We start from the raw sequence: 12,671 nt of genomic DNA, 5'->3' as shown, positions 1-12,671 counted from the left end.
TGTTTGCTCAGGAATAGTGATTGGACTCTTGTTACCTGAATTTATATGAGATGATTCAATCAATGTTTAAATGAATTTTAAATAAATTATATTATTTTTTTCAAATACAATAGATTTTTTCACCCTTTACTGCACTAAAGAGGATCTAAAAACAACAGTTTTCATGCTACAGCTGTAGTGTAACAATCCCACTTCTCCTTCAGCCAAGCCACTGTTAAAAATGAGTCCAGCTTCACTATTCGTTTGACTCAGCTCTCTTGGTGCAAAAATCAAATTGAGTTGATCATGGAGATAAAGGAGATGACTGCGATTTTCATAGAATCATAGAAATGTGGAGCTGGAAGCAACCTTGAGAGGTCAGCAAGTCCAACCACCTGCGCTGAGGCAGGCCCCAGAAAACTTAGGTCATTCCTGTCAGGTGTTTGTCCAAGCTGCTCATAAAAATCTCCAGTGGTGGGGAATCCACAACCTCCCTTGGAAAGCCTATTCCAGGACTTAGCTATCCTTATAGTTGAAAGTTTTTCCCAATGTTTATCCTAAATTGCCTATTACTTCTTATCCTACCTTCAGTGGATATAGAGAACAATTTTTCACAGTCCTCTTTATAATAGCCTTTATATATTAGGAGACTGTTATGAGGTCTCCCCTCAGTCTTCTTTCCTCAAGGTTAAACACATCCAGTTTTCTTTAACTTCTCCTTATAGGTCTTTTATCATTTTTATTGCTCTCATCTGGGCCCTCTCCAATTTACCCATATCTCTCCTAAAGTGTGGGAACCAGAACTGGACACTACTCTTGCTGAAGTCTCCAAGTTCTTCCTTGGGGGATATCTCCGCACCCACACCAAAAAGATATGATTGTTGATAGGAATATGAAAAAAAAAGTAGGGCAGTAAATCAAATTTCTGCTAGAGTTTTGTCCCCAGCTGCAGGGCAGAATCTTACCTCAGGAAAAAGTACTGGAGATAAAGAGGGAACAGGCAGCTTCCCCTGTCCTCCAGGGAGCCCAGAATACCCACTCAGGGCTCCCTAGAGCACTAAATAAGGTCCCATACAGAATGTCCACTGTTGCTCCACTGACTCAGGAAGTTTCAGAGTAGCAGCCGTGTTAATCTGTATTCGCAAAAAGAAAAGGAGGACTTGTGGCACCTTAGAGACTAACCAATTTATTTGAGCATAAGCTTTCGTGAGCTACAGCTAACTTCATCGGAGCTGTAGCTCACAAAAGCTTATGCTCAAATAAACTGGTTAGTCTCTAAGGTGCCACAAGTACTCCTTGACTCATGGAGGTCACTCTTCTGTACATAAACGTCAGATGTCAGCAAGCACTTGAGGAGGAGCAGTTGACACTGCACCTCATGTAGACTAGACTCCAGATTATGCCATCATAAATCATGGTTTTCTCTGTTTGGGAGCAGCTCAGCAGCCTGACCTCAACATTGTAGATCTCTGGCGCTTCATTGCAGGCCAGGTCATCATGCCAGCAAATGGCTTCCTTGATGCTCTAACTGGCTCTCTGATAACATGACTCCAGTACCGCTCTGCTGCTGGAATTTATTCCACTGGTGGACCTCTGTGAAGGACACTGGGAGAAATGAAAAATAGGCCCAGATCAACAGAAATAAATCTCCATTCAAAATTATGTTTTGCTTAGCTTGACTATTTTAAATGATTAAACTTTTGGTAAGGCAGCTCTTTTTATGGATAAGTAGGCCATATTCAGCCCTGTGAGTTTGCCTTTACACTATTCTTTGTAGTGGGGCCCTGTGACGGGAAGGTAGACCCAAGTTCATCCTTTTGGCCTAGGAAGGGCCACAGATGGGTGCAATCAGTGCAGACACCCAGGAGGGAGCATGTGACTGTAGAACATGTGACTGCCTGTGGGGACTGTATAAAGCCACACTCTAGGCTACCCTAAGACAAGATAGAGTCTGGAATGACCTTGGCATTTTGGTTTCCATGGAGACTGGCAGGAGGACAGCCGTCTTGGGAAAGAGCCCTGGCTAAGGGTCTGGGGTGAGCTTGGAGAGAGCTAAATGGCCTGTAGTGAGCTGGGGCAGGAATGCAGGAGGTCGGTAACAAGATAGGGGAAAACCTGATACAAGGGTGACCGTGATCCCCTGGAGAAGGGCTAGAAAGAGCTATTGAGCCTTGAGCAGGACAAAAGGGACTTGAGGAATCTGGAGCCAAGCACAAGGAGTTGAGTATACTTCTGTTTCATAACAGTGGAGGGGAAACTTTGTTGCGAAATGCAACATTGTGTTTCCAGCTTCCTGAAGCTGGGCTGAGAAAAAAAGAGAAACTAAGGCATGGCACCAAACCCAGAGGGGAAATTATGGCGATGCACTTACAGGCCCCAAGTGAGGTGGTGGGGAAGCACTGTGCAGTGTCCTGCATGAACACTTAGTAAGAGAAATCTCCTGCCCCAGAGAGCTTACGATCTAAACACACAAGAGAAACAAAAGGGGACGAAGGGGATAACACTTCCTTTTTACAGATAAGGAACTGAGATGGAGAGAGATTGAAGGCTTCCCTATGTGAAAGTAGAATGAATTATATTGAAATTATAATTCATTAAAGAAATGCTACTTGAAAGGTTTGTTGAAATATAGTTGTCAGGAAGAGAAACATTAAGGAGTGTGGACAATGGGTCCTCAAACTAATTAACTTAGAGCTCCTACTGAGCTAGGAGATTGGTAAATGTTAGTATGCAAATAAGACATGTATGTATATTTGTCAGTTTCTGCTTTCTTTTGTCTCTTATGTTAAATTGGCTTTGGCTTAGCTGTATAAATAAGTTATCTTGAGCCTCAGAGAGGGGCTCGCATCTGGGTGCATTAGCAAAGCGCTTTTCTAATAAACAGAGTGGTCTGACAAATTATGTGAGTCCTGAATCTGACTTTGACACCTACATGAACAATTAGACTGCAGCAAGCTGGGGCATGAATCTATTCCATGCCAACTATCCGTGTGCAACCTGCTGATGCATGTTAACATTTTGTTAATGTGCTTTCATCTAGTCCCCTTTGAGAGAGGACTACATCATGGCGTTTGAACAAATTGTTAATATATATCAGCATGGTGTACATGGACAGTTAGACCATAGCAAGCTAGTGTGGAGCAGATTCACACCAACTTGACATTGTCCAATTGTTCATGTAAACAAGCCCGAAGTGACTTGCCCAAGGTGGCACAGGAATTTTGTAGCAGAGCTGGGAGTTCGACTCAGGAGATCTGAGTTCCATCCCTGTGCCTTCCTCTCAGGTCCATCCTTCCCCCATTATAGCTCACTTCTTGTGTTTTTTCTTTTTTCAAACACACAAGGTATACTTTTTTGGGATGTGTACAATTCCTTTTAGCTTTAGAAAAATGATAAGAAATGAATCATCATATATAATCTATGACATCCAGTTCTCTGATATCATACCAAGCTGCATAAAACACAATGAAATACAGTGAGACTTCATCTACTATGTAGAATTAAAGAAGGGAAGCTTCTTTTGTTCCCAGAGGTACATATTCCCATGCTAATTTTACTCAATCCAATCGTTTTAAATTATGGGATGCTATAATTACCGCTATTTAGAAATTTCTGTGTACATATATTTGCTTTAGTTTTTCACCTTTCGGTGGGAACGAAAAGGTGGTTGGTTGGGTTTTTGGGGTTTTTTTTTTCTGTTTTTTGTATTGCTTTTCCAAAGACTGAAAAGGAAAAGGGAATTTTTTTAAAAACTCTTAAGTTGGAGCTTAAACTCTTGGTTTAAGGAGCATTGTTAAATTTTGATGGAAGTTTTATGCAGTTTGAAACTTCTTGGATGAAAGTGTTTTTGCAGTTTTTAGCTGCATAAGGACTTCCAAAGAAAACTAGCTCCAGACATGTATTTTGTGTTGTGGAACAGAACTGAGTTGGGTGATAGAATACAGAAAACCAAAGCAAAATCTACCCCTGAGGAAGGAGCTGTGTGTAAGGTGCTCTATCCACCACTTAGCAAGCAGATAACTGCTGGAGCAGTAAACCAGATCTGAGACCAAAAACATAAAGATCTTTATTAATCAAAATGAACAGCTAGAATTGTACCTGGAACTGAATTGGAACCCAGTGCAATTTGTGAAGCACAGATGTAAAGGATCTAGGTTAGGGTTTGCTGTAGCACGCCCTCATCATAATGTTTCAGCATTTATATTCTATTTAAGAAACATTCAAATCAGAGATCATTTTGGCTGGAATTTTCAAAATTTCCCTTATGAATCCCACACCAAGTTACTCCTAACTACTAACAAGGAGGAAAACAAGGAGAACATATAGCTAAACACTTTAGAAGCAGGATGAGGATTGTATTTAAGACTATGTCTACTGAGACACACCCACTGTCTACCTTCACCCCACCCTGTTTTCACTCTGTATGCTTGAGAACCAGGGAGAAGGTATACTTGGAGCTGGAGCCATCCCCTCAGTGCAGAGGACATTGTGTCAAGCTGAACTTTACTAGCACTCAGAAATGGCCTCCACTTGCACACTGTGTGCCCTGCTGCATCAGTATTTCCCACATAAGGACAAGTTATATTCAGTACCCTAGAGTTGTGACCAAGGGGTTTTCACACAGTGTGGCTTCAGTAGTCCCTGAGGACAGGGGTGGAAAATGTTGGGGGAACACTATTCCTCCTAGGGTATGTCCAAACCCTTTCCTCCCACTTCTCCTTTCACTTGTTTTGTGCCGGGGATGGGAGTATGTCACTCTGTATAGTTAATAAATACAATTTACGTCTCAACTAGAAATGCCAAAAGTCTAATATATATCTAATTATTACTTCCTATTTCATTCAGTCCCCCCTTCTATTTAAGTAACATACCACAGTATTATAACTATCCTATTCAAACACTTGACATTTTTGGTGTTAACCAGAAAGCTATATTCAAACTTCAAAATGATCTGATGATACAAACTATACATCTGCTGAAGAAATTGCAAGCTAAATAAACTGGTCCTCTTAGGCCACCTAGTGTTAACATTGTAGTAGCACAAAGTTAAAACCATTTTTAAAGTCTTGCTTACAAAGGTGTTGAAATATATGTAATAGACAGAATTAAGGAGCTGATGGAAAGAAGATAAATTTTCAAAATAGTAGGCTACTTTCTGATCTCAGTTACAGCTGTCTGAATGAGATCAGTATCTGTCCACCCCCTGCACCAATTCTGAAACACGTTTTAATTGTACTTCAATAATGCAAATGGTGAGGTCTTTAAAACTGAGCTGTTATATACATGTGCTAAGTAATTAAGAACTAGCCTTATAGATTGGAAGATTTATATATTTAAAATTTTACCCACGAAAGCTTATGCCCAAATAAATCTGTTAGTCTTTAAGGTGCCACTGGACTCCTTGTTGTTTTTGTGGATACAGACTAACACGGCTACCCCCTGATACTATAAGCCATTTCGACGTCCTACAGATTGTTTCCATTAGGAGAAGAAATTGATGATAGAGTCTGGCATTTCTTTGATAAAATCCTATTTATTTACAAAGATTGTGCACAAAGTCTTGTTTCCCTGAACACTAGGAATTAAGTAAGAGGAGACCGTTTCTTTGCTCTCAGTTCTAGCCTCTTTCCAGCTAGCACTCTGTCCAATAAAAAGCTCTCTCTTGGCTTTCTCTCAGGGCCATTTTACCAGTGCTTCTCTTTGCTGCCTCTGGTTCCTTCTGACTCACACGCACACTCAGCTCCACTAAACAATACCCAGCCCCTGTGCTTGTAATCAATCAGCAGTCCAAACTCCTCAGTCCTCAAGGATCACTTCCTATTCCAGCCTTGCCATACTGATCTGTGATTCGGGTAGTGGCTTCAGCTATCACCAAACAAAAATGCATTTACCTGCTCCTTCATTTAGCTGGAACAACAAGCAGCTATCATACCCATCAGCTTGAATGAGGTTTGGGACCGCCTGTAGATTAAAGGCACAGTCCCTGGGAGCCACTCAGCCTCCAGCATAACAACATTAATTTTTCAGAGTTGAGATTAGTTATTAGAAAGAAGAGACATTCTCTGCCCTGCTCTGCTCCATTACAATGCTAGAGGTGTGCAAAGGGAGCAGAGACTGATGGCAACCCCCACACTGGAATTATCACAGGTGTGGGACCATCCACTGCAGGAGGGAAATCAGCAGAGTCATTGAACAAAAGGAGTGGCCGGAGAGCAATGCATTCTGGCAATCCACAGATGGTCTCCGGGGATCATCGCCAGGTGGTGCAGTTCAGAGCAGCCTCCAGACTGCTCTGCTCTGTGATTGCATCGGGACAGATCAGAGAATCAAGCAGCTTTAACCCTTTTTTCCCAAGTCTGTGTACACATTGCAAGGAAGATACAAAACTGATTGTGTAGATTTTATTTCAAGTATTAAAGGACATCATTAATACAATCAGTTCAATGAAGTATTGCTTTATAAAGCAGAACAAAACAGCAAGATTTATTTCCTTGCTCATGAATAAATACACACACACACGTACTTTGGGCTGGATTATTATGATTAAAGTTAATAGGAATTCCACTTGCAGGATGGGTCCCTGCTATTTTAGACCAAAACCTGCATTCCTTATATGAGCAAACTTTTAGGGCTTGTCTACGTAGCAGCAGAGTCTGGACTATGGTACAAGTAAATTGTAGAGCACAGTAATGTGTTGCACTCTACCTGCCCTGTATAGACCCTGCTAGCATGAACCAAAAAGGTACCTAGTTTGCTTTGATGTAGTCCTGTTTCAAACAGGACTATGTTAATGTGAACTAGATATCTTTTAATTTGCACCAGTAGGATCTACAAGGGACAGTTAGAATGCAACACATTAGCATGCTCTACAGCTCACGCCCCCTTAGTCTGGACTGCACTGCCATGTAGACAAGCCCTAAGAGACATTGCTAGAAGTTTTACCTGAGTAAGAACTGTAGGATTTTGTCCTTAGTATGTAAGTAGTTTAGCTATGCTGCCTGTATGAAAATATAGGGCCTGATTCTCAGGACTCAGGAGTAATTTTATTGAAATCAGGATTATACTACAGTAATGTAAAACTGGGGTAAGAAGAGAATCAGGCTCACAGTATTCTATATAAGAGTCCAGAATTGTCACTCTGTGCATCACTCTGAAGTTTAGAGTGTCTGGTGAGTCGATGTGAAGCAATGGAAACAGCTACAAGCATGGTTGAGAGCTCTTTTTGTTGAGAATATCACCAGGCTGAATCATCACTGGGATTCATGGTCTGTTACCATCCAATTTTTAAGTTCTCAGCCACATGATTTTGTGAATCAGTTCAATGAAGTTCAATGAATCCAGCCCATACTTCCTTAACTTGCTGACAAGAATACTGTGGGAGACTGTGTCAAAAGCTTTGCTAAAGTCAAGAAACAATACATCCACTGCTTTCCCTTCATCCACAGAACCAGTAATCTCATCATAAAAGGCGATTAGATTAGTCAGCCATGACCTTCCCTTGGTGAATCCATGCTGGCTGTTCCTGATCACTTTCCTCTCATGCAAGTGCTTCAGGATTGATTCTTTGAGGACCTGCTCCATGATTTTTCCAGGGACTGAGGTGAGGCTGACTGGCCTGTAGTTCCCAGGATCCTCCTTCTTCCCTTTTTTAAAGATTGGCACTACATTAGCCTTTTTCCAGTCATCCGGGACTTCCCCGGTTCGCCACGAGTTTTCAAAGATAATGGCCAATGGCTCTGCAATCACAGCCGCCAATTCCTTCAGCACTCTCGGATGCAACTCGTCCGGCCCCAGGGACTTGTGCACGTCCAGCTTTTCTAAATAGTCCCTAACCACCTCTATCTCCACAGAGGGCTGGCCATCTCTTCCCCATTTTGTGATGCCCAGCGCAGCAGTCTGGGAGCTGACCTTGTTAGTGAAATCAGAGGCAAAAAAAGCATTGAGTACATTAGCTTTTTCCACATCCTCTGTCACTAGGTTGCCTCCCTCATTCAGTAAGGGGCCCACACTTTCCTTGGCTTTCTTCTTGTTGCCAACATACCTGAAGAAACCCTTCTTGTTACTCTTGACATCTCTTGCTAGCTGCAGCTCCAGGTGCGATTTGGCCCTCCTGATATCATTCCTACATGCCCGAGCAATATTTTTATACTCTTCCCTGGTCATATGTCCAACCTTCCACTTCTTGTAAGCTTCTTTTTTATGTTTAAGATCCGCTAGGATTTCACCATTAAGCCAAGCTGGTCGCCTGCCATATTTACTATTCTTTCGACTCATCGGGATGGTTTGTCCCTGTAACCTCAACAGGGATTCCTTGAAATACAGCCAGCTCTCCTGGACTCCTTTCCCTCCAAGTTAGTCCCCCAGAGGATCCTGGCCATCCGTTCCCTGAGGGAGTTGAAGTCTGCTTTCCTGAAGTCCAGGGTCCGTATCCTGCTGCTTACCTTTCTTCCCTGCGTCAGGATCCTGAACTCAACCAACTCATGGTCACTGCCTCCCAGATTCCCATCCACTTTTGCTTCCCCCACTAATTCTACCTGGTTTGTGAGCAGCAGGTCAAGAAAAGCGCCCCCCCTAGTTGGCTCCTCTAGCACTTGCGCCAGGAAATTGTCCCCTACGCTTTCCAAAAACTTCCTGGATTGTCTATGCACCGCTGTATTGCTCTCCCAGCAGATATCAGGAAAATTAAAGTCACCCATGAGAATCAGGGCATGCGATCTGGTAGCTTCCGTGAGCTGCCGGAAGAAAGCCTCATCTACCTCATCCCCCTGGTCCGGTGGTCTATAGCAGACTCCCACCACTACATCACTCTTGTTGCACACACTTCTAAACTTAATCCAGAGACACTCAGGTTTTTCTACAGTTTCGTACCGGAGCTCTGAGCAGTCATACTGCTCCCTTACATACAGTGCTACTCCCCCACCTTTTCTGCCCTGCCTGTCCTTCCTGAACAGTTTATAACCATCCATGACAGTACTCCAGTCATGTGAGTTATCCCACCAAGTCTCTGTTATTCCAATCACGTCATAGTTCCTTGACATCACCAGGACCTCCAGTTCTCCCTGCTTGTTTCCAAGGCTTTGTGCATTTGTATATAAGCACTTGAGATAACCTGTTGATCGCCCCTCATTCCCAGTATGAGGCAGGAGCCCTCCCCTCACAGACATTCCTGCCTGTGCTTCCTCCCGGTATCCTGCTTTCCCACTTACCTCGGGGCTTTGGTCTCCTTCCCCCGGTGAACCTAGTTTAAAGCCCTCTTCACTAGGTTAGCCAGCCTGCTCGCAAAGATGCTCTTCCCTCTCTTCGTAAGATGGAGCCCATCTCTGCCCAGCACTCCTCCTTCATGGAACACCATCCCATGGTCAAAGAATCCAAAGCCTTCTCTCCGACACCACCTGCGTAGCCATTCGTTGACTTCCACGATTCAACGGTCCCTACCCAGGCCTTTTCCTTCCACGGGGAGGATGGACGAGAACACCACTTGCGCCTCCAACTCCTTTATCCTTCTTCCCAGAGCCACGTAGTCCGCAGTGATCCGCTCAAGGTTATTCTTGGCAGTATCATTGGTGCCCACGTGGAGAAGCAGGAAGGGGTAGCGATCCGAGGGCTTGATGAGTCTCGGCAGTCTCTCTGTCACATCGCGAATCAAGTGGAGTGCCCCAAGGGTTGGTCCTGGGGCCAGTTTTGTTCAATATCTTCATAAAAGATCTGGAGGATGGTGTGGATTGCACTCTCAGCAAATTTGCGGATGATACTAAACTGGGAGGAGTGGTAGATACGCTGGAGGGGAGGGATAGGATACAGAAGGACCTAGACAAATTGGAGGATTGGGCCAAAAGAAATCTGATGAGGTTCAATAAGGATAAGTGCAGGGTCCTGCTCTTAGGATGGAAGAATCCAATGCACCGCTACAGACTAGGGACCGAATGGCTAGGCAGCAGTTCTGCGGAAAAGGACCTAGGGGTGACAGTGGACGAGAAGCTGGATATGAGTCAGCAGTGTGCCCTTGTTGCCAAGAAGGCCAATGGCATTTTGGGATGTATAAGTAGGGGCATAGCGAGCAGATCGAGGGATGTGATCGTTCCCCTCTATTCGACATTGGTGAGGCCTCATCTGGAGTACTGTGTCCAGTTTTGGGCCCCACACTACAAGAAGGATGTGGATAAATTGGAGAGAGTCCAGCGAAGAGCAACAAAAACGATTAGGGGTCTAGAACACATGACTTATGAGGAGAGGCTGAGGGAGCTGGGATTGTTTAGCCTGCAGAAGAGAAGAATGAGGGGGGATTTGATAGCTGCTTTCAACTACCTGAAAGGGGGTTCCAAAGAGGATGGCTCTAGACTGTTCTCAATGGTAGCAGATGACAGAACGAGGAGTAATGGTCTCAAGTTGCAGTGGGGGAGGTTTAGATTGGATATTAGGAAAAACTTTTTCACTAAGAGGGTGGTGAAACACTGGAATGCGTTACCTAGGGAGGTGGTAGAATCTCCTTCCTTAGAGGTTTTTAAGGTCAGGCTTGACAAAGCCCTGGCTGGGATGATTTAACTGGGAATTGGTCCTGCTTCGAGCAGGGGGTTGGACTAGATGACCTCCTGAGGTCCCTTCCAACCCTGATATTCTATGATTCTATGATTCTATGAATCACACCCGTGTGATAGCATAGATTTTCGGCTACTAGTTGATATATAATACAGCACAGAATTGCATTGTGCTAAACTGAAGTAGTCAAGCACTTGCAGAAGTAACCTACAATGTCCCTCATCAACTAAGCTTTCCTGAGTTTAAGAGTAATAGTACCCAGAAATAGTGAAATGCAAACACTGAATTTGACTTCACCAGCCAATCCACACCCATGCTTCTGAGAGCACTGGGCTGGATTCTTGACAGTAGTTAGAGATGCAATTTTTGCTTTATGGAATATTAATGAATGCATCTCCAGTCATTTTTTGTTAAGGGTTAAATTGTAGCAAGCCAATGTGGCTGTGAGGTTATGAGTAGTGAGTAAGGAGTTTTCCACCCTCTTGAATGACCTGAGAAATGCAGCACGTGTGCTACAGACGTGTTGCCCGGAAGTACTGTGTGTTACTAACTTTCAATTCTGGAGGACTTAGGTTCAAAACCTGAACTCCTCACTGACACAAAATGACTTCAGTGGAACATTGTACCCATGAGGAAGTTGGCTGCCTAGTCCCGGCCCTACTCTAATATTTACTTTCCTAAAGAGTTTAAATTAACCCCCTGGATAAACTTCAAATTGTTGACTATCCTCCCCAATGAAAAAATGAGAGGCAACAAAAGACCTAAGCCAGAATCGCCTAAGCAGCTGAAGCCACAGCAGAACCTAGCTCAGGACAGGGCGGCACTGAAAGAAGTCCTAGCGGACTCAATCTCAAAAAGGATTTGTGGCCTCTCTCAGGATGTATGTGATATAAAATGCCAGATATAAATCCCAGGTGGCTCACTTGGAAAATGAGCTACAAAAAACTGCCACTGAAACCAGGAAAATTAAAAAAGAAACTGCCTCCTATATATTTGTCTCTGATGCCCATAGGTTATGTTCTCACTTATTTAGCTGTTTAGTCACTTAATGATTGATGCCCTGCATGACCAGTCTATGGATCTAGGTTTTGTGTGTGTTTGCTTTTGGTTTGTTTTCTCCAGGTTTTGCAGATATTAAACACTGAATTTTGTTATTTATATGGTATTTCCACCTTGTCCACATATTTATACATATTTTGTTTCATTATGTATTTAGATTATATATAAAATCAATAAAGTTTCAAAAGCATAACAAAATTACTTCAATGGGAGGTTTGGGCCTGTAGAGGGAAAAGGAAAAGGAAATTGATTGCCCCAACTTTGTCCCATTTTGACACATCACAAAACTACTGAACAAACTTTTCAAGAATCAAGAAGACTCATTTCAATTCAAGTAATGTGTTGTAAGGCAAAGCAAAAGGAAACAGTACAGTAAATGCAGCTGCCTAACAATTACAAGCATTACATCATATCAGCATTAAAAGATTGGTCTTTGTCATTCATCTCTGCAGTATGGATCCCAGCTAGTAACTTTTCTGAAAGGCATCACATCAAAATGTTTAAAAACAAGGGGTGAAATCCTGGTGAAGTCAATGGCAAAACTCCCCTTAATTTCGGAAGGATCAGGATTTCACCCAACAGTTACAGAAAAAGCCTAATTATACATAATATCATTATTGAGAACACTAGGCAGTCATATTCTTTTTAAATTCAGAGCCTGAGCCAAAATCTGTCCACTGACTTCAGTGAGCTTTGGATCAGGTGCTTAAGAAAGATGTGAGTCTGAACTTGAGGGAGAGAGCAGTAGGTGAATCAATGTTTAAACTCTCCGCTCCAAATGGATTTACATTAACTGATGTCTGTAGTCCCCAAATTATACTGCACCTTCACTATTATATAAATTCTAGAAGGTTTAGGCTCCCCAGACACAGATGCCTAATGTATAGCAGATACCATTTCACAAATGGCACTGCATGCACTTTTGTATGCCAGTTTGCAATAATGTTTCCCTATTTTTTGTTGTCGTGTTTCTAAAGGACAAATCATTTTCTCAGCCACAAGCCACACCTTTGTCAAGCTCAAGATCAAAACAATGTTTCATTCTGTTGATACCAATGAGTTCAAGTCTTTTATTGATAAGATATTACTTAGGCTCA

The sequence above is a fragment of the Lepidochelys olivacea genome, assembly GCF_965140295.1.
Source record: "Lepidochelys olivacea isolate rLepOli2 genome assembly, chromosome: 2".
Classification (NCBI taxonomy): domain Eukaryota; kingdom Metazoa; phylum Chordata; order Testudines; family Cheloniidae; genus Lepidochelys; species Lepidochelys olivacea.
Note: the sequence above shows the minus strand (reverse complement) of the source record.